The 20,514-nt window shown below is 38.9% G+C and overlaps 1 long non-coding RNA gene across 1 annotated transcript in view; it reads right to left on the bottom strand.

Annotated features, from left to right (window-relative positions):
* Positions 1 to 3,921: 3,921 nt before the first annotated feature.
* Positions 3,922 to 20,514, bottom strand: part of LOC148003306 (uncharacterized) — an 84,534-nt gene continuing 67,941 nt past the window's right edge. Inside the window, exons 2-4 of the long non-coding RNA XR_015628971.1 lie at positions 7,388 to 7,530; positions 6,418 to 6,533; positions 3,922 to 6,231 (exon numbers count right to left, since the gene is read on the bottom strand). This is a non-coding gene — a long non-coding RNA (uncharacterized LOC148003306). The remainder of the gene's footprint in view (positions 6,232 to 6,417; positions 6,534 to 7,387; positions 7,531 to 20,514) is intronic.

Here is a 20,514-nt window from a genome sequence, read left to right as displayed (position 1 = left end):
TTTCATTCTTGAATCACATGAATGTATTTATCTACCAGGAAAGAAAATCTTCAAGAAAGGTTTATCCTAACAGCCAGAAAGACATTGATGTGAAGGGTTTCTCAAATTTATCATGGATGATGCTGGCGATGGGTTTCAGAGTACAACACCTGCTGAACATGTGTGAGGCCCTGGGTTTGATTCCCAACATTGGAAAAAAAAACAAAAGAAACAAAAGAATCAGCGTAAAGGTGGCAAGAAGACTAACAATTACACATAAGAGAAAAGGACAGAATTAGTGCATCATTGTGTAGTTTGGGGGCCAAACTTAGTGCCCGATTCATTGCATTTAGTATACATCTAAATATATGTATAGCTTTGTGTGTATTGTATGTATGCCAATGTTCTTGTGGGGTACTTATGTGCCTGGTACCCACAGAAATCAGAAGGGGACATTGAATCTCTTGGAACTGAAGTTAAAGACAGTTGTAACCACCATAGGGGTACCAAGACTCAAACCTGGGTTATTTGAAAGAGCACCCAGTGCTCTTATCCAACGTCGTTAGCCATGATAGATTTATGTTTAGTTTCTTTTAATTTTATTAGATATTTTTATTTACATTTCAAATGTTATTCCATTTCCCAGTTTCCCAACCATAAGCACCCTATATCATCCCACTCCCCTTCTTCTATAAGGGTGTTCCCCCTCCCCAACTACCCCTCCTTCCTGCCTCCCAGCCCTGACATTCCCCTACACTCGGGGGGGGGCGGGTGTCCAGCCTTGGTAGGCCCAAGGGCTTCTCCTCCCATTGGTACCCAACAAGGCCATCCTCTGCTACATATGAAGCTAGAGCCATGGGTCTGTCCGTGTATATTCTTTGGGTAGTGGTTTAGTCCCTGGGAGCTCTGGTTGGTTGGTAATGTTGTTCTTGTGGGGTTGCAAGTCCCTCCAACTCTTTCAATCCTTTTTCTAACTCCTCCAACAGGGACCCCATTCTCAGTTCAATGGTTTGCTGCTAGCAATCGACTCTGTATTTGTCACACTCTGGCTGAGCCTCTCAGGAGATAGCTATATCAGGCTCCTATCAGCATGTACTTCTTGGCTTCATCAATATTTTCTAGGTTTGGTGGATATATATATATTCTGAATCCCCAGGTCGGGCAGACTCTGAATGGCCATTCCTTCAGTCTCTGCTCCAAACTTTGTCTCCATATCCCCTTCTGTGAATATTTTTGTTCCCCCTTTTAAGAAGGACTCAAGCATCTGCACTTTGGTCATCCTACTTCTTGAGCTTCATGTGCTGTGTGGATTGTATCTTGGGAAATTTGAACTTTTGGGCTAATATCCACTTATCAGTGAGTACATACCATGTGTGCTTTTTTTGTGATTGGTTCACCTCACTTAGAATGTAATTTCTAGTTCCATCCATTTGCCTACGAATTTCATGAAGTCATTGTTTTTGATAGTTTAGTTTCTTTAATGTGCTTGTTTCATTGCCTTTTTTTCCTGGACATCCCATTTTGTTTTGACACAGACTACACGCAGTCCTGTACTTTTCAGCTCTCTGTAATCACCAATCAACCATTTCTCTTACTTTACAGCATGAACTGAGAAGCATCTGATACAAAGTCCTTGGTTACCTTTGCTGTCATCCATGACTATAGGTCCCATTACCTCTTCCAGGTCAATATGTAAGGACTTGTCCTAGTTTCATTGCTGCTGCCATTAAAACAAAACAAAACAAAATGAGTGGAGACAGAGGAGATGAGACAGGACAGGACAGAACAAGACAAGACAAGAAAAGACAAGATGAAACACTGTGACCAAAAGCAACCAATCGGAGGAAAGAGATTGTTTGACTTGCAGGTCCTGGTTACCATCCGTCACGGAGGGTAATGCAAGGCAGTCAATGTACTCCCTCCTTCCATATCCTCTCATACAGTTCAGGGCTAAGCCACAATGAGCAGAGTCCATGTACATGAATTAACAACCAAGGTAATTTCCAACAAGGGTGCCCATAGGATAACCCATTCTATAAAATTCCAAGTTGATATTCTCCTAGAAGAGTCTATGGTGGGTTAAAATGAGCTTAAAACTATCAAGCTCAGGTTCCTTTGCCCTTCAACAGGCATTGTATTATTTTAAGTCTGTGTGCAGCAATGATCTTTAGAATTCACTGTTTCTGTGGGTGAGAGGGACTAAGCAAGGGTCAAGAAGGTGATTGTGTTTCTGCCACCTGTAACATATCTGACCTGTTTGTGACAAGCTTCTCAGAGGACCAAATGTTCCCTTAACATTTGCTCAAAAAATTAGAAAAATGTGTCAGTAACAGCCTTATCTCCCAGATCTGCACAGCAAAGGACAGCATGACCTTTTAAATATTCTTCTTAGTTAATTCTTAGGATCAAGATGGAGGAAAAAGATTGAGAATAAATATTAGAAAATATATGACTGTTAAACAGCCAGACCTGGAGGAGCGAGCCCACATAAGGGAGAGTAATTGATAGATGAATAATACAATGTGTAAAGATGTATTAGTGTTTCCATTATTTTGTACCATTTCTATTCAGTAGGAGCTGATTTCCATAGTAATATAGTTAGCTAAAAATCTGCCTTTGTATATAAGGTCTCCACAGGAAAAGCAAAGATGAAAATGGCAATTTTTAAAACAATATTCTGTTTTTTTGTTTAATAAAACTAATGTTTTCAAATCTGCTTTTATTAAAACACAATAAATACCATCAATTTTTGACATGAAATCTCATTATCCACTGTAAATATTTATCACTTTCCAGGAGAAGATTGCGCAGTGGATGACTTCCCATTGATTCCCTCATAAAGCAGAGGGAAGGGGGAAACTCCTTTTTATTTTCATACAAATAAATGGAGTCAGAATTTGACATGCATTCCATTTGGACCCTAATCACACAAAGCACAGATGGTACATTCTGCAAGTGTGTTTTCTTAGCATTAGGAAAAATGTAAAAGTAACACTAGTGTTAAAAGCTATAAGGTAAAATTGATGGACGGTGCTCAATGCTATCCCCAGATCATTCCCTCTCCTGGTGAGAGTCCCATATTCACCCTAAATTTAAAGGATGTGAATCACATAAGCCATTTAAATGAAGACATAACAGAATAACACATGTTGTTAAGTTTATAGGTCTGCAAACAACACCTCAAGACTTAAAATAGAACACAAGACATTGATATGGTGTTGACAAGAAGCAGTTGTGGGTCTTTGAAAACTGTCAAAGGTCAGTCACTAAGATTCAACAAGCATTGATTATGGATTATATATGAATATATCATTGGGTTAATGAATCTGGAGGCAGGAGCTAATGCAGAGGCCATGGAGGAGTGCTGCTTAATAGTTTTCTCCTTATGACTTGCTCAGCCTGATTTCTTATAGAGTCCAGAACCACCATATTGGGTTGGCATGGCTCACGGTGAGCTGAGGTCTCCTATATCAATCTCTAAGAAAATGCCCTACAGGCTTGCCTAAAGCCCAATCTGTTTTTGGAGGCAGTTTCTTGTTGAGGTCTCTCCTCTCAGGGGACATTGTGTCAAGGTGACCTTTGGCCTCCATGTGTACACACAAAATCATGTGTACATGCATTTCTCTCTCTCTCTCTCTCTCTCTCTCTCTCTCTCTAATGTATGCACACGCACACACACACATACACATCAAATAGAAGATGTTTCTGAGATTTTTTTCTTCACTTTTGATCTTTCTGTGTTTCTTTTGAAACTCTATGATGGTTTACTAGCAACTTACGTTATAACTTGATCACATAAGCATACTAAAAGGAACAGAGCAAAATATGATATAAATATATAAAAATATAAAATATAACTTCCAAGTTATGAAATGAGGAAAGACAGTTAAAAGATAAAATAATCATTCACCAAAATTAAGAAAAGTGTAAACAATAAAAAATAGTAAATACCATGACAATTTTAATTCTGACACCTGTATATCCAAGTGTATGCACTTGACTCTCTTTGTGAAATAATAGTTTATTATTTGAGAATTTCATATGTGATATTGATCATATTTACCCCAGCTCCTCCCACATCACCCTGTTAACCTCCCTATGCATCTGAGTTTTCTTTTAATTTTCCCATATTGAGTCCAGTTTGGGTTGTTCTCTTCAATTTGCTATAATTTGTTAAAATTTTTTCATCTGGACTTATGTACAACTCTCTATAGTTTTTATTTTTTGTAACCCCAACTCTACCAAGCACATTAGGAAGCCATCCCTTTGATTATATTTTTTTCTAAAAGTGGTCTAGAGTGTTATCATTTTTTATTTGAATACTTGCTTAAATTCATTAGTAAATACGACTTGGCCTTGTGCTTTCAATTTGGAAAGATCAATGATTGATTCAGTAGACCCTAGCCATAAAATGCTTCCTTTTGTCAAAATTCTGGTAATTATTTTATGTCAAGGAATTTTATCTAATTTGTGTTCATAGTTAGTAATGTCATTTCATTTTAAATGGGAATATTATGTGGCCCCTTTCACTTAAGACAGTAACGGTGTTTCTTTTTTCTCCCCTTTTCCTTAGTCAACCTGGTTAATGATTTATTGAGACTCCCTTGACCTTGAATCACCTGCAATGCAGAAATATATGTATGATTCCCAATTATTTCAGAATTTTGCAGGTGTCTTTGTGTTATTGATTCTCATTTTTAATTTTACTGTGTTCCAATCACACACATTGTAGACTTCCTAGTCTTTAAAGCGTGTTGTGGCTTGTTTTGTGTTCTTACACATGGCCTTTTCTGGTGAAAGTCGCATGTAACTCTGAGAAGAATGTCTATTCTGCTATTGTTGGATAAAATACATTCTCTAAATGTCAATTAGTTTCCGTTGATTGATGGAGTGCTCCTGTTGAAATACGTCCTTAGTTGTTTTCTGCCTGGTGCCAATTACTGATAGTAGGGCGTTAGAGTCTTCAACTGTAATAGTCCTCAACTATTTCTCCATGCAGTCCTATCAATTTTTGTCTCTGGTGTTTTGACATCCTGTTGTTAGGTATGCACACATTAAGGATTGTAGTGTCTTCCAGAACAATCGGATCCTTTGTCATTATGCAACATCTCTATTCCTGACAAATTTACTTCCTTAGAAGTCTGCTTTGTTTGAAGTTAATTCAGCTACGTGGGCTGTCTTTGAAAAGTACTAGTGTGATATATTTTCCTTCATTTCTTTGCTTTTTAGTCTGTATATTTTTATTTAAAATCAGTTTTTTTGTAGCCAACCAATACTTGTCTCATTTTAATATTGTACCCTGATATACCTGCCTTTTAATTTTTGTGTTTAAACTAGTTCCACTAGGAGTGATTTTTATGTAATTAGATTATTATGTACCATATTTTCAGCTATCTTCTGATTTCCTTTTACCTTTGTCAATTTCCTATCTTCCATGATTTTAGTTGAGCATTATTAGATTTGATTTTCTCCTAAAACATGGTTTACCAATTTTGCTTTCTTTTGAAAAATGTCTGAGTGCTCAATGTTTGAAAGGTACAACTGACGAGTCCATTACTGAGCTGAGCAGCACTAATTCACTTCATGGGCATGGGCACTTGGTAACAGAATGTTCTATTTCTCTCCGCCACATTATGGCATTGAATCACCCACTGCTCTTAGTCATGAGCTAATATAATCCACACTGTGATTAATATTATTTTTGAATGGTTACCTATAAAGATGGTCCAGTGACCAGCCCAATTTGGGATACATCTCAAGGGGAGGCTCCAAGGCCTGACACTATTACTGATGCTATGGTGTACTTATAGACAAGAGCAGAGCATGGTTGTCCTCTGAGAGGCCCAACAACTAGCTGACTGAGATAGCCACAGATACTTACACCCAACCAATGGACAGAAGCCAGGGACCCTGTGGTCAAATTAGGGAAAGACTGGAAAAAGATGAGGAGGAAAGTGACCCCATGGGAAAGCCAGCAATCTCAACTCATGCAGACCCCTGACATCTCTTAGACACTGAGCTGCCAATCAGGCAGCATACATCAGCTGGTCTGAGGCCATGGGCCCACAACACATACACTGCAGAGGACTGCCTGCTCTGGCCTCTGTGGGAGAAGATGCACCTAACTCTAGAGACTTGAGGCCCCAGGGAGTGGAGAAGTCTGGAGGGGGTGGCATCCTCTTGAAGACAGGGTGGAGGAGGAATGGGATGAAGAACTCTGGAAGGGCATCCCTGGAGGAGGCAACAACTGGACTGTAAAAAAAGTAATTAAAAAATGAATTAATAAAAAGAAAGCAGATATTTGATGTTCATTTATTCTATGATACTCCTCCTTTTTACGTCACTTTTTACACTATGTAATCTTTCACCTCCAAAGAATGTCTTTAAGTGCTTTTTAACAGTTCCTTTGAGGAAAATGTACTACTACCAATAAATTACCTTTTTTAATTTTTGAAATAAGGTGTCTAAATAGCCCAGGTCTTCCTCCTGCTGTGAGGTGTCAGTTTTGCAGGTGGGAGGGACAGGCTTCATCAAGGAAGTCTGTAGTTTGCTTCCTGTGTGAAGAGTAATTTAGTTGGACACCTAATAAAAAGCAAACCAACCAGAGCTTCCAGGGACTAAGCCACTACCTAAAGACTATACATGGACTGACCCTGGACTCTGACCTCATAGGTAGCAATGAACAGCCTAGTAAGAGCACCAGTGGAAGGGGAAGCCCTTGGTCCTGCCAAGACTGAGCCCCCAGTGAACGTGATTGTTGGGGGGAGGGTGGTAATGGGGGGAGGGTGGGGAGGGGAACACCCACATAGAAGGGGAATGGGAGGGGTTAGGGGGATGTTGGCCCAGAAACCGGGAAGTGGACTAACAATCGAAATGTAAATAAGAAATACTCAAGTTAATAAAGATTGGGAAAAAAAGTAAACCCTTTTCTCTGTCTTTCTCTTCTACTTCAGCCTAAAGAAACCTCTCAGCTATTGCAAACTGCTTTGCTTTTTTTCTCCGCAAAATTAATGCACCCTTCTAAAGATTCAGACTTAGAAAAAAGAAAGCTCAGACATTTGGTCCCAATCTTGTGTTGGTCCTCCATGCTGCCGGACAGAGAAGTCTGTGCTTTGAAGAAAAAGAAAGATAAAGAAGCACAATTGTCAATTACCAATTCCATCAGCTAAAACTTTAATTTAGATTCTTTAGTATATTTTTAGGATGATAAAGAACTTTAGACAAAACGGTTTCCTTACCTGTTGAAGACAAAGTTATATAATACATGTTTGTATATGTATGTGCATGTGTTTGTGTATAAAATGTGTATAGTTTTATAGATAGTGCTTTATGTATAACTTTTGTTATATACATTATAAGCATCTATTGCTATGTAATAAACTGTCGCAGTCCTGATATTCAATCTTACCCAAGAAGACATATGTTGATTTCCTGAGCCCCAGGTGGTGGCTCTATTAAGAGGTAACTGGGTCATAAGATCCTTAGCATCACCAATGGATCAGTTCATTGATGATTTCAGTACCAAATGGACTATGAGGAGGTGAGGCCCAGCTGGAGGAAGAGGGTCAGAGTGGGGGAAGAAAGAGAGAGAAGAAAGAACTCATTTTACTCATTTTCTCCTTTAAGCCCCAATCCCACTGTAACTTTGTATGTTTGGACATGTTTCCGTGGTTATCATATCACCTCTCCCTTTCCCCCTCCCCCTCCTTCTCCCACAGACACGGAGTACTTAATAGGTTTAAAAAGTGATTACCACAGTGAAGTGCTAAATGTAAAATTACAAAACATCTCCCTGGAAAACATATGAAGACATCTGAAAACTTTTTTCTTTTTACTTTATATTTGACTCAACTTGTGTAATTTTAAAAAAAATGACCATTTACTTATATTCAAAGGAATGGATTTAAGACTCTTTGTCCTTATTCATAACATATTTTTGACTATGCATTTACATTTTTCCATATAACATCAAATCCACCTCCTGCTCCCTCCAGTCCATTTCTCCCTGGGAAACTATCCTTGCTCTAGAATATGGTCCACCACACATGTACACATAGGCAGCACTAAGTGGACTTCATCAGTTTAAAAGCAGAACATCTGGATTTGGAAGGGAATATCTGGATGGTGGGAAGGAGTGTATTTTATCTAACACTTTTTTTCTCTTGCTCTGCTTGTCAGATTACACACAGTACATGTCTCCCCAATTCCCTATTTGTGGGATATTGTACTTCATCATGGGTTTAAAGCAATGGAACAATTCAACTACAGATGTAAACCAGGAGCCAAAGTAACCCTTTCCTCCTAGAAGTTGTTTTCTCCCTAGGGTATTGTTACTGTGACAGAAACTCTAACACCAAAACCATAAGTAGCTTTCTTATCACTCTTCTTGTCATCATCATTGCTGTCTGTAGTGTCCTGAAGTTGACTAGGCTCAGCTAAGTGAAGTTTCCAAATGGCTGAGTCAACTTAATGATGGAGCTTGAATCACCCTAACACTGGTTCCCTTATGAGTCTGATTCTTGGTGATGTCTGGTGGTTCTATGGGGTGGGAGCACCCTTTTCGGTGTTTATGTGGCATTTTCACATGGCCCTTTACTTTGTCTGATTTGTTGCCTACTTTGTGGCTCAAGAATCTGTAAGTATATGCTGTGTGTGTGTGTGTGTGTGTGTGTGAGAGAGAGAGAGAGAGAGAGAGAGAGAGAGAGAGAGAGAGAGAGAGAGAGAGAGAGAGAGAATTAGCTGCCCAATCGGCCTTGACACCTCATTTCAGGTGAGTAGGAAATCTTTCCTTAACCTTATGGTTAAGTACTATTTTGGAATCTCTGGCATTGAGCAATGTTAAGTCAGCTCCCCTCTCACTCTCTGCTATCTTCCTTTTCTTTCATTCTCCCTCTATCTCTAGCCAAGCCTAAATGACAGCAGCAGTGATATTTTCATAGATGTCACAATATTCCAATGGTTTCTGTTTAGGTATTTTTTTAAAGCTGTAGTTACTGGAGAGCAGGTTTTCATTGTTGTAGAAATGGTGTGTCTAGCCTAGAAGCCTTAAGAGTGTGACCCAGGGGATCAGGAGTTCTGATATACTTCAAGCTCCATATTACTTGGTACAAAGACATTGCATATCAAAGGAAGAAGACAGGAGTCAATCAGAGATTCTCTGGAGATCTCAGGAAAAAGGCAGCAAACATTCACCAACATGCCTCTGAGCTCTTGCTCCTCTCTCCTGACCAATCCACCCGCTCACCCACTCACGCTGCATCTGTGAATGCCCTTACACATAGTGTGCTAGGGAATGCCACATGTCTGTCAGGGGTGAAACACAAGATAAAATTCTGTCTTCTTGGGTCCATTATCTCAAGTGACAGAGGTAGATTTTACTCCTAAAATTTCTTTAGGATACAAGCAATGTCAGTGGTATGGTTTTAATATGACGTTCTCCCCAGCTTCATGTGTTTGAATCCCAAGTGGGGACACTGTTGCAGGGAATTGTGAAAGCCACAGTAGCTGAGCAGGAGGAACGGCGTTACTGGAGGCTGCGTTCAGTACAGCCTGGTCCTCCTCTGATCCTCTCTTTTCTGCCTGACTCACCCAGATGTGGGCAAGCTCTTCCAGACTCAGCTTCAGGTATGTCCGGAGAGCACACTTTTCAGACCATGGCTAGTATCCCTTCAAACCAGAATCAAAATAAATCCTTCCACCTTTACATTTTTCTTTCAGGTATTTTATTCTTAGCCAAGAACTATTCCAATGACAGTCCTAGAAGACAGCAGGGGGTATCTTCAAGTTACTTTATCCTTAGCCTAGACTCAGTCTGGGTACAGCTTGCTAGGCTTCCTGGGTTTACTCAAACCTATACGACTTGTCATTATAAACAGTGTAGAAGTCACCTACAAGCAAAACCTGATTGATTGCAGCAAACACAATTCTATCCTTCAAACATTTCCTTTGCAAATTTTTGTTTCTCAGGTTTGTTCTCCCAGACCCACACCTCTGTGTAGAAATCTGTATGCAGAAGAGGTACCCAAGGTAACGGTATGATCACAATGATTTTTCTTTCAGACCTTTCAACACACCATAGAAAAATCAAGAGAAAATCAACTGTCTTACAAGAGTTGCCCTTATCATTCTGGATACATTGCAGTACCTGATGCTGCACATAACTGCTTACTTGTTCCTTTTATTTTATTTCTTAAAGAAGCCTCTGAGGAGTTAAAAGTGAACCACATTCTAGTGACACAATTTAGAAAATAAGAAAGTACATTTTGGTGAGCTTCCTATAATATCTAATAGCCTTGGAGAGCTCCTATTCTGGGAAGGATTTTGGTAAGAAAAAAAGCAAGGAGAATCAATTTGGGATGGTATTAGTTGGAGACCAACACACACTGCATACACTGCCACTCCGTTTCACACCAGCTCGTCCCACAGAGGGCACAGTGGAAGAGAAGCATCGCCCTGGCGACCTTCCGGGTGAATCCCCATGGAAGACCCCGGAAACACATGCTCTCAGGACATGCACATTTGTCAAATGACTTGAGCAATTTTTTTCTTAGTTGATATTACAGACATGACACAATTACTAGATTTATTAATTCCTTGTTGCAGAGACTATTCATTTCCCAATGTGATGGACTGATACATATTACATTAACTCTAACATCTGGGGCTCCACCCCCACCCCCACCAAGAGATTTAATGAGGCACAAAATATACAACTTTTCCCTTTGTCTCAATTCAATTCTGCTTTCTTCCTCCACATCTTATGCTCTCTCTCTCTAGCACTCAACAGGCTTTTCTGATCAAGGAGAGTAAGAAAGTGTTTGATTTACAACCTCATTTTGTCTCTGCTTGTATTTCACCTTCTGCCCTCACATTTCTTACTGAAACCAAGATGAGTGAGGGGAGATGTATGGAAGATCTATTTTCCTCTCAATCTTCCAAGTCTTCAGAGAAGCACCAATCACCATTCAAGTTGTCAAGAATTCTATCAAGATCCAGGAGCAGGGCTCAAAAGAGCACAACAGCATATGGTTCTTACATTAGATCCAGGGTCTGGGGGCCACTTCATCTTTTGGTGGAGCTAAGAGAACAGGCAGAGACTATGATGGTCATATGCCTTCTGGGACCACTGTCCTCTCATCGCACCTGCTCGCATAAATGCCTTCTGCCATTATTATTCTTGTTGTCTGAGAGTCTTCTGATGCCAATTGTGCTTTGCCTCTGTCTCTCAGCTCCCTTTATTCTTGCTGTTACACTGTGTGTATCAGGGTCTTTCTCCTAACGTAAATACCCAGGGCAAAGGGTGGAGCCACTTGGGCAGAATTCTCTATCTTGTTTGTTTGTAGACTCACTGGAAGAGCTATTTACAGAGACAGAGTCAGAGACAGAGACAGAGACAGAGACAAAGACAGATAGATAGATACACATACAGGCTTTTAACTGTTTGGTAGAAAATACCATACGTATCTCAAATAATTAACACTTATGCATTATTAACCATCATCTTAGCCCTTTATCTATTGTTTTCAGTCAGCAAGAATCTGTGCCACAAGTCGTGACATGTGTGAGACAGTTGCAGTGTCTTTTGACTTACTTTTCAAAATAAGCCATAAGTCTGGATTCTCTTATAAATTCTCCCTACTTGTGAATTTTCATATCTAGCTCACGTGTTCTCAGAAGTGCGGTGTAAATAGGCCAGAATTCCCATGTTAGTTTGATGAAGGTGCTAGGCTGACAGAACCACTCCTGGCTTGGACCCGTTTTTCATTTGGCTTGCCAGGAAAGTTTGTTAGAAGCATACATTTTAAACAGTTCCTCCTCTCCGCTGGACTTTTTTCCTTAGCACTTCTTAGCCTCTCCTGAATCCTCCCATCCATTTGATTTGGACTGATGAAAGGTTTCAGTGAGTATCTCTGGCAAGTGAGATTCAAGATGCCGTCAGGATTGTTACTGAAAACACAAGAGTCTGCTGCAAAATTGCACAGAACTGGGGTGATTTAAAAACAAATCCAGGTTTGGTTTCTCATGTGGGGGTAAAAGGGACGAATCCATTTCCATCTCAGTAATCTTGCAAACACTTTCCACTGTGATTCCGCCACTCCAAGGGTGGTGAATTGGACCTCCTGGCCCAAGATGGTGTGGTATATCCTCACTCCACCGGCTGTGCTACAAATCTGCTCTGAGTCTCCACTGTCCTGTGTGGGTTCAGGAGCTCTTCTTTTCATAACTGTATCTAAAATGAAGAGCTTCTAAGTTTACTGACATAAAACAAATAAAAATGGAGAAGACGTGTGATAGTTCTGTTGGTTCTTTACGGAAATGAGATCTTTTTGGATTAGACCATGGGAATTCTATAAGATTCTAGGGTATTTTGACAAGTAATTTTTTAATTAAGTGAGATGTCCCATGTTTCCAGTCAAATCCTGTCAGCTGTAGTTAATCCCACAATCCCAGTTTAGAGGAAAGGAAGGTGGTAAATGTAGAATATCAATGTCCGACCAGTGGCTACTAACAGTCTTTGTTGCATTCGGATTCTCATATGCTGTCAACTGTGACCAAGAAGTATGAATTGACACAGGGAAGATTGTGACCAGAAAGTATCAACATAGCTAGCACTCCCATCCCATCATATAAATCTTTATGCTTACTGCCAGGGGGCTGAGAAACGCATTTTAATTGTGAGTGGCTGTGTTTTCAGCTGAAGTTTAAGGCTCTATTATGAGAGCAAATAAAATCTACTTTAGGACAAGTATAACTTGTATTTATAACGAACTTCATGTAGATTTTGCCCTAAAGGACCACTGGTTAGTGGGAGAAGTAGATATTACAAAACATACTGTGTTGAAGTTAATTTCGTTCTGCATTATGGAAAGTGTGCACAAAGTTAGGGAAGAGTTATACCATCCGCAAGAACCAATCCAATGGGCTGGTTTGCCGGTAACCTCAGCACCTTGAAGACAGGGGCAGAGAGATCACAAGTGCTAAGCCAGCCTGAGCAGCATGGTAATAACTTGTCTCAGAAGTCAATCAAAACCACAATTAAGGAATCAATTAAGTATTTCCCTTAATTATTGGTCAAAATACCTGAGAATCTTATGAATGGCCACACTTGAAGAAGACTTTAGAGTTCTCCTATGGGCCCACTCAATGTGGCATAAAACCAGTACGTTCTATCATCTTTTCTTCTACATGGTTTGTATTACCATGGGCGTTGACATTTTCCTTCATCCCTCCTAGTAAACCATTAACTTCTCTACCTCTCTGCAGTTGGTCCCATAGCAGCATTAAGTGCTTAGCCTAGAGTCTTTGCCCAAATGAAAGTAAACTATCTGTCTGTTCTTTATAATTTCATCCCTCACTCACTAATTAAGCCAAATGGAATGAAAATGTTTGAAAAATTCTGCTTTATGGTCAGCGTTGTTACACACCACACATCAAAAACATACAATCAAACAGTAAAGCCAATAAATCAGCACAAAGGAGACCTGGATGGAGTTGTCAGATGGTAGTGCTCAAAGCCATTGAGAAAGGATCTGCTTTTGCCTCTCGCCATCAGAATCTGCTTTTGAAATGGAATGGTGCTAGAGGATGAGACTGAATCTCGGATAAGCACATTCAATAAAATACTCCTCCCGTAAGCGATGCACTTCCAGAAGCAGAGCAAAGTTTCAGAATGTTAAACTCGTGAGAGAGGGCCTGGAGAGAGGTCTCAACTGCTTGGAGTGCTCGCTGTTCTTCCAGAGGACCAGATACTCTGTATCTGCAGCTCTAAGAGTTAAGATCCCCTCTTCTGCGTCCTGTAAGCACCTACACTTAACACAGCAGACACTCACACTGACACATATCTATATCTAAGAACTAAAAAAAAAGGATTTTAAAAGATAACTCCCAAGAGAGAACTCATCCTAAAAGTTGTGTGAAGCCCAGACAAAGTGTGTCTCTTGTAGAATTCCACATTGGCAGGGTGTATGGATCCAAAACGTGGACCTGAAGCAAAGACAAACCTCATACTCATTTCTCTTCCTCCCATCCATATTCATCATAGGATTTTCTAGTTATTTCTATTTTGGGTTATGCCCAGGATAAATTATCCCTAGAATATAATTTTCTAGCACATTTTAAAATTTCTTTTGATTAAATTATCCTTTTCTATAGAAAAATCTAAAAACATGAATTATTGTCAAGTTGTAACAATTTATCATTCATCAGCCTCCCAATTTATTATTAACATTTTAGCTAAGCTTTTGTTCATATGGAAGTAAATTAAAATATTCCTTCCAAATACACAAGGAAAGGAGAGAACTTTCAATTCCACTTTGCAAAATGAAACGTATAGATTTGATTTTATATTATTTTTACATTTAATATATCATTAGCCTTGTCATTTCTTTTCAATAATTTAAGAGTTACATGTTGGTCTATCTTAAAGGGTTATCAAAATATTTAAATAATTTTCTGCGTGTTTATGGAAATTGTCTTCTCTTACAAAAGAGGTTATTGATACACACTTTAATACATAAACTTCTACAAAAATACACAATTGTTTCTCAAGGACAAATCATTAAGGTAAACATTGTCAATTAAAAGCTACTCAAATATAGAGACTAAGAAGATGACTTAGTGGGTAAATTACTTACCATACAAGGCTGAGGACCAGGATTTGAATACTAGAGACCATGTAAAGACAGGAATGAAATTATATTTATAATCAAGTATCCCTATGCAATTACAGAATGTGGATATAGCAGAATATCTGGAAACTGGATTGCCAGAGAACAAAAGAAACCAGATCTGTCCCAAATGAGGTGCATGGTGGTGACAGATATTCAATGTTGTTCTCTGATCTCCACACACACTGTGACACACATACCCCCTCCACACACACACACACACACACACACACACACACACACACACAAGCAAATATGTATATACACAGAGCTATTTATAGAAAATGTTTTCCCAGATTTTACGAGTTTTCATAGTTAAGAAATACTCTGCAGAAAGGTTGCAGCAGTCAAGATGCCGAGGGACACTCCATATGCCAGCAACTCTCAGTCGTCTCAGAACCTGTATGTTCTAGGAAATCCAAGGCCCCAGATTCTCACTCACTGGTGAGGCATAGGCTAATGTATATCAAATCATAAATCAAAGCTGAGAATATTATGAACATTTACATAGCAATTGATCTTAAAATAATAATACATGTTCGTTAATAAAAATAGTTCCCAGTAACATTTTCTAAATGCCAAATTGTTGAAAGGACTGGTCTGTTTATCACTGTACAACTGTTTTATGTCCATATCAACAACAAAATAGTTGGTTCTCTTACTTATACAAGTGCGCACAGACAGGGAGCTGAGGAAGAGAGCTACCTAACCAGCTTTTCAGAGAACTGTGGATACATCTTAGCATCCACTCAGACCTCAGCAAGTGGTGGTGGTATGTGCATTGGCTCCAATATGAAATCTGATATGAGGACCCTGTGCTCTCTTTCATTAAAATAGAGTATTGGGTCCTGCACTTAAATACATCTTGTACTCATTCATCATTGGGTAAGAAATCTTACATTTGTCATGTGGCAATATTTTTTTTAAGTTATATAGGAACTCTAACTTTTGACACATTTGGTTGTGTTAATCACGGTCCCTTAAAAGATTTAATTTTTATCACCTGTTGAGAACACCATCAACTCTTTTCCTTTCTTTATTTGCAAGAAAATGTCAAAAATATTTGAACATAGACACCAGTGTCTGTCAGTGTGTCTGTCTGACTGTCTGTGCATCTGTCTGTCTATCTGTCTGACTGACTGTCTTTCACATGAAGACTCTGGCCCTATAACCAAATGACTAGTCCTGCTGCTGTCTCAACCATTACACAAACACTTAGCCCAGAGATGATTATCACCAGGAAGCATCTAGCAGAAGAGCTTTGCATGGAACCAAACAATAAATTTCTTACATGCAGGTTTAAGGTTGTTGCTCAATAGTGAAATTAGTGAAATTAATAATTTTCACTATTTCACTAAGGACTTTCTTGAATGCGAGTGGGTTTTCCCCCCCGGAAGTGAAGAGCAGTGAAGACTATTCGTTACTAATACACTGCTGTATGCTTTCAGTTTGTGCTGAGCTGCCATTACTTTGGCACTGTCAACATAAATGCCACTGCCGTGAAGACTCAAATAGCAAACATTTCTATGAAAATGATGTTTATCTAAGGGATCCTAAAAGGGGGGCGAGTGGCTCTTGCTGGGCTATCATCTTTATGATGTACGTGTTCATCCTATTCTTCCTGGAGTGAACAGGGTAGGGGAGGTTGAAAGAATTATTTTCCTCCTTCCTCTTCCCCAACAATAATTACTATTTAATTCTACTTAAATACTTAAAAACCACAATCAAACTTCTCAGCTGACAGCACAAAGACACAGGTCCTTGGATTCGAAGGAAAACAGATGAGCTGGTAAATACCCACTCACTCTTAAAGATACTTATTATTTATGTGCTTATAGCACAAATTAGTTTGGTAGAGAGCATCTCCTGCCTGTTTTATTTCCATATCCCTCAAAATGACAATGGGATGCCCATCAATTAATTCATTTAGAGAGCCATACACCACAAGAAATAAATTATTTGTCCTCTGGAGCTTGTCACAAGGGGATTTTTAAGAAACCATTAAACAGAAAGGCAACTGCTCATCTCAGAGAGATGAAAGGCCAGTTCCTCCTCATTGGCAGGCAGTTTCTTAGTAACAGTGGTATTTACCACGTATATTAAAACACATCTTCACATGTAAATTGTTTAGCCTCTTTGGCCCTGACTTTTTAGAAATATAAGGTTGGATTAATAGTGTGCTTTAGGAATATCTAATAAAATGGTCTCTATAAGATACTTAATATTTTAGTTGGTGCCTAGTAAGTCCCGAGCATCGGGTCTTGCAGTGGTTATGGTCAAAGTCAGGAGTAATACTCACTGGAGGTTATTATTATGTAAAGCATCAACAGTAATAACTGTAGTTGGTGTTTTAGGGATAGCAGCTGAGGCCAGAGAACATCCTCTCACTCATTATGAGTGGGCCCTTTCTCTCCTATCATGTCAAACTTGCCATTAGGATAGATCCTGAAGGACTGGTATAAAGTTGACCCCCATATCCTAAGAAATGTCTGGCAAGTCTCTCTCCATCATCTAGATGGGCCCCCATTCCATTTCTCTGCCTGGTCATTTCCTACTAACATTACCAGACTTAGTTCTTTTGCCAAAGCTATACCACAAATGTCTCCTTTGGCTCCTTCTCTTGTCTATATTTTTCTATTAAGGGTACAGTATTATTAAATGTAATTATATGTTTTTTGAGATTTTCAACAGAGCTCACAATTATTGATGTCACAAAGATGTTTGTGGGTTATTTTGCCTGAAGTGCTGTGTACCTCTTAGCTCTGTCTATAATTTGACAGTTTTGTTTTGTGTTTTTTTTATGACTTTACAATATAGAACATTTTTCATTGTTCTGTGTGTGTGTGTGTGTGTGTGTGTGTGTGTGTGTGTGTGAACTGTATGTGGATATGTGTATGATGTGTGAGAGTATGGTTGCATGGTATGTGTGTAAAGTCAAGTGACAACTTGGAGGAGTCAGTTCTTATCTTTCATCTTGTTTTACGGCAGACTCCTTCTTATTTATTTTGTAGTTTAGACTTGTACTGAAGGATAGCTGGATGAACTTGTGAATGACGTTCCCATCTCCATTTCCTATCTTTTCTTAGAAATGTTAGGATTATAGATGTGTACTGCTACTTCTGGTTTTGTCTTTGTTGTTTGTTTGTTTGTTTGTTTGTTTTGTTCTGTATGAGGTTCTAGGACTCTGAATTCAGGTACTGCGTTACCATTGAGAGCTATAGTTGTTGTTACTGCTGCTCTTATAATTGTTTTACCTGTGCGTGCATGGTTGTGTGCGTGTACGTCCATGTAGAGGCCAAAGGTCAATCATGAGTTGTGTTCTTCTGGGACTGTCACTTGCTTTTTAAAAAAACTGGAACTCTAATAATTGGCTAAGATGATTGGTGAGCAAGGCTCAGAAATCCACCTGTCTCAGCCTTTCCAGTGCTTGGTTTATAAACATGTTTCCTAAGACCTGGATTTCTAAATGTAGTTTCTGAGAAACAACTCAGGTCTTCATACTTTCATGGCTAGTACTTATTGACCGAGTGGCCCATCTCCTACACCCCCACCACATGTGTGTGTGTGTGTGTGTGTGTGTGTGTGTGTGTGTGTGTAAAAGTCAGATGACAATTCAGAGGAGTCAGTTCTCATCTTTCATCTTGTTTTATAGCAGAATCTTTCTTGAATATTTTATAGTTTTGTCTTGTACTGAAGGATATATATATATATATGTATATATATATATATATATATATATATATATATATATATATATATATATATAGTATCTGAGTCTTTCTATCCTCTGATGGTTTTCCTAAGAAAAACAATTGCTCAGGTTGGCCTTCTCAAGTCCATTGTAGCTAAAGTACAGAGGTACCAGAGTTAATTATCAAACTGAATACTGACTTGGTACTGAGGAAAGATGTAAAAGAAAGACATTTTAAAATCTAAGTTGTAGTGGGAATTACAGAAACAATAAAAGGTTTCAAATTTGATCAAATCAATGGTGACCTTAACTCATTTCTTTATTACAAACCTAAATTGAAATTCCTTTTACACTGGTAAATGTGTTAGTGTAGTATTTTGTCTTATGGCTAACAAATTGAACACAAATTTACCTTTGTGTAGCAGTATTTATGTTTCTGTAAGTCCCCTTTAGACGTTATGTCATATGTGTACATTAAAAGTCCTCCATAAAGGTTTGGTTCATGTTGTCATATAAGTATCAAGTTCTCATGCAAATTTGGCTTAAAGTCATCTCAATTCATAAAACATATATCTAAGAAATTTATTACCTTAAACTTTTTATTTCAAAAATTGTCTTCACAACTATTAGCACACCTGCCTGTTGTGGTGTGGTTAGATATTTAAATAATACCATTTGAAGCTTCCAATGCTTCGTATGTGGAATCCTGGAGTTTGTTTTACAATATATTTTCGTCATTTACTAACTCTTGGTAAAATTTACATGACCACCTTTAAAATAAAAATGGTATGTTTTATGAAGACAAATAGTTACTTAGGATATCTGCTAAGTTTGTAAAGCTTTTCATTGTTTAACAAGCTGAGTCTTTATAGAATCTATATTCCTTTTTTTTTCTTTTCTTTTCTTTTTTTCCGGAGCTGAGAACTGAACCCAGGGCCTTGCGCTTACTAGGCATCGATATTCCTTTAACAGAACAGTTTGATTTGGTCACCCTTGGTATAAGTGTTGTACAACAGCACGATTTCCCACTCTTTGTTCTTTAGGACTGGTGTAGCTGACTTTCTGAGTGTTCAGCACTCATGGCCAAGGCTGATGAGGATAAAGGGGCTAAGAGAGCTGCTCCTGCTCCGGGTGAGCTGGGACCTGGAAAACTACTGATATTGCTAACGGCGTCCTACAATTCTCTAAGTCACCATCCCTCCTAAGCAGAGAGGACAGGGAGAACGCAGAGACCAGACTCTGAGCAGAGTACATTCTTCAGGATCATCACCAAGGAAAGTCACATGGTCACTAAGACCTAAATCCATCTCAGCAGGAGGTACACAAAAAATGTACAAGATTCAAGAGACTCCTCATAAACCCCCTAATAGTACACCCCAAGAAACCTCAGATGCCCTTAACAACAACATACCCATGCATGAATATCCTGAAACACCCACTACATATAACCAAAGAGAAAAGTTACCAATTTCTACTTGGTCTCTACCAGGATTCTCATGCTGACTCAGACTTATCAGGAGCCCCCATTTTCCTAAAGATCCACCAAGGCAGTCATTGAGATAGCTACATTAGCCAGTTTGATAAGGGGGCTCTACCAGTTGCTAATTACTTACATGGGTATTTAACGTTAAGATTTCACTAACTAAGTTTATCTTTCAAAGTTAAAATTCCACTTAGAAAAAAGCATTCAAGATAAAATAGAAGAGACCCAAGATCCCATAGTTCCTCTTCATGTGTCAACATCAGGTATGCAAATCTTGTAAACCTGTTATACCCTAGGCTTTTGCTCCTTCTTTCAAAATCTCCTTCATGGAAAGTGAGAAAACAATAATTGTGCCCATTCTTTTCTGTGTCTTATCCTTTAACTCCTCTCTTAAAAAATAGTGTTAACACGTTATATGATTCTGGTAAGTCTGATTTGTTCATTTCTGAGTAAATAAAACTCAACTCTGGTTAGTGCTTTGTCTGTAGTTGCTAAAAGTCTCCTTCAGGCCTGGGTCTGTCATGCTCATCCTTAGGTTGAACCTACATTCCTGGGACTTTACCCTGTCATAAGACAAATCCCTTCCCTCTTGGTAAAGGGCTCCTCCCCCCAATGATATTACCAGGTCACTGGAACACCTTAACCATATCTACATCTACAGCATGATTCTCTTCTGGGAGCTTCTGTAATACCCA

Source organism: Rattus norvegicus, chromosome 9 (assembly GCF_021556685.1).
Source record: "Rattus norvegicus strain SHRSP/BbbUtx chromosome 9, alternate assembly SHRSP_T2T, whole genome shotgun sequence".
Lineage (NCBI taxonomy): Eukaryota > Metazoa > Chordata > Mammalia > Rodentia > Muridae > Rattus > Rattus norvegicus.
The sequence above is the reverse complement of the archived record's forward strand: the minus strand, read 5'-3'. Positions and strand labels throughout refer to the sequence as shown.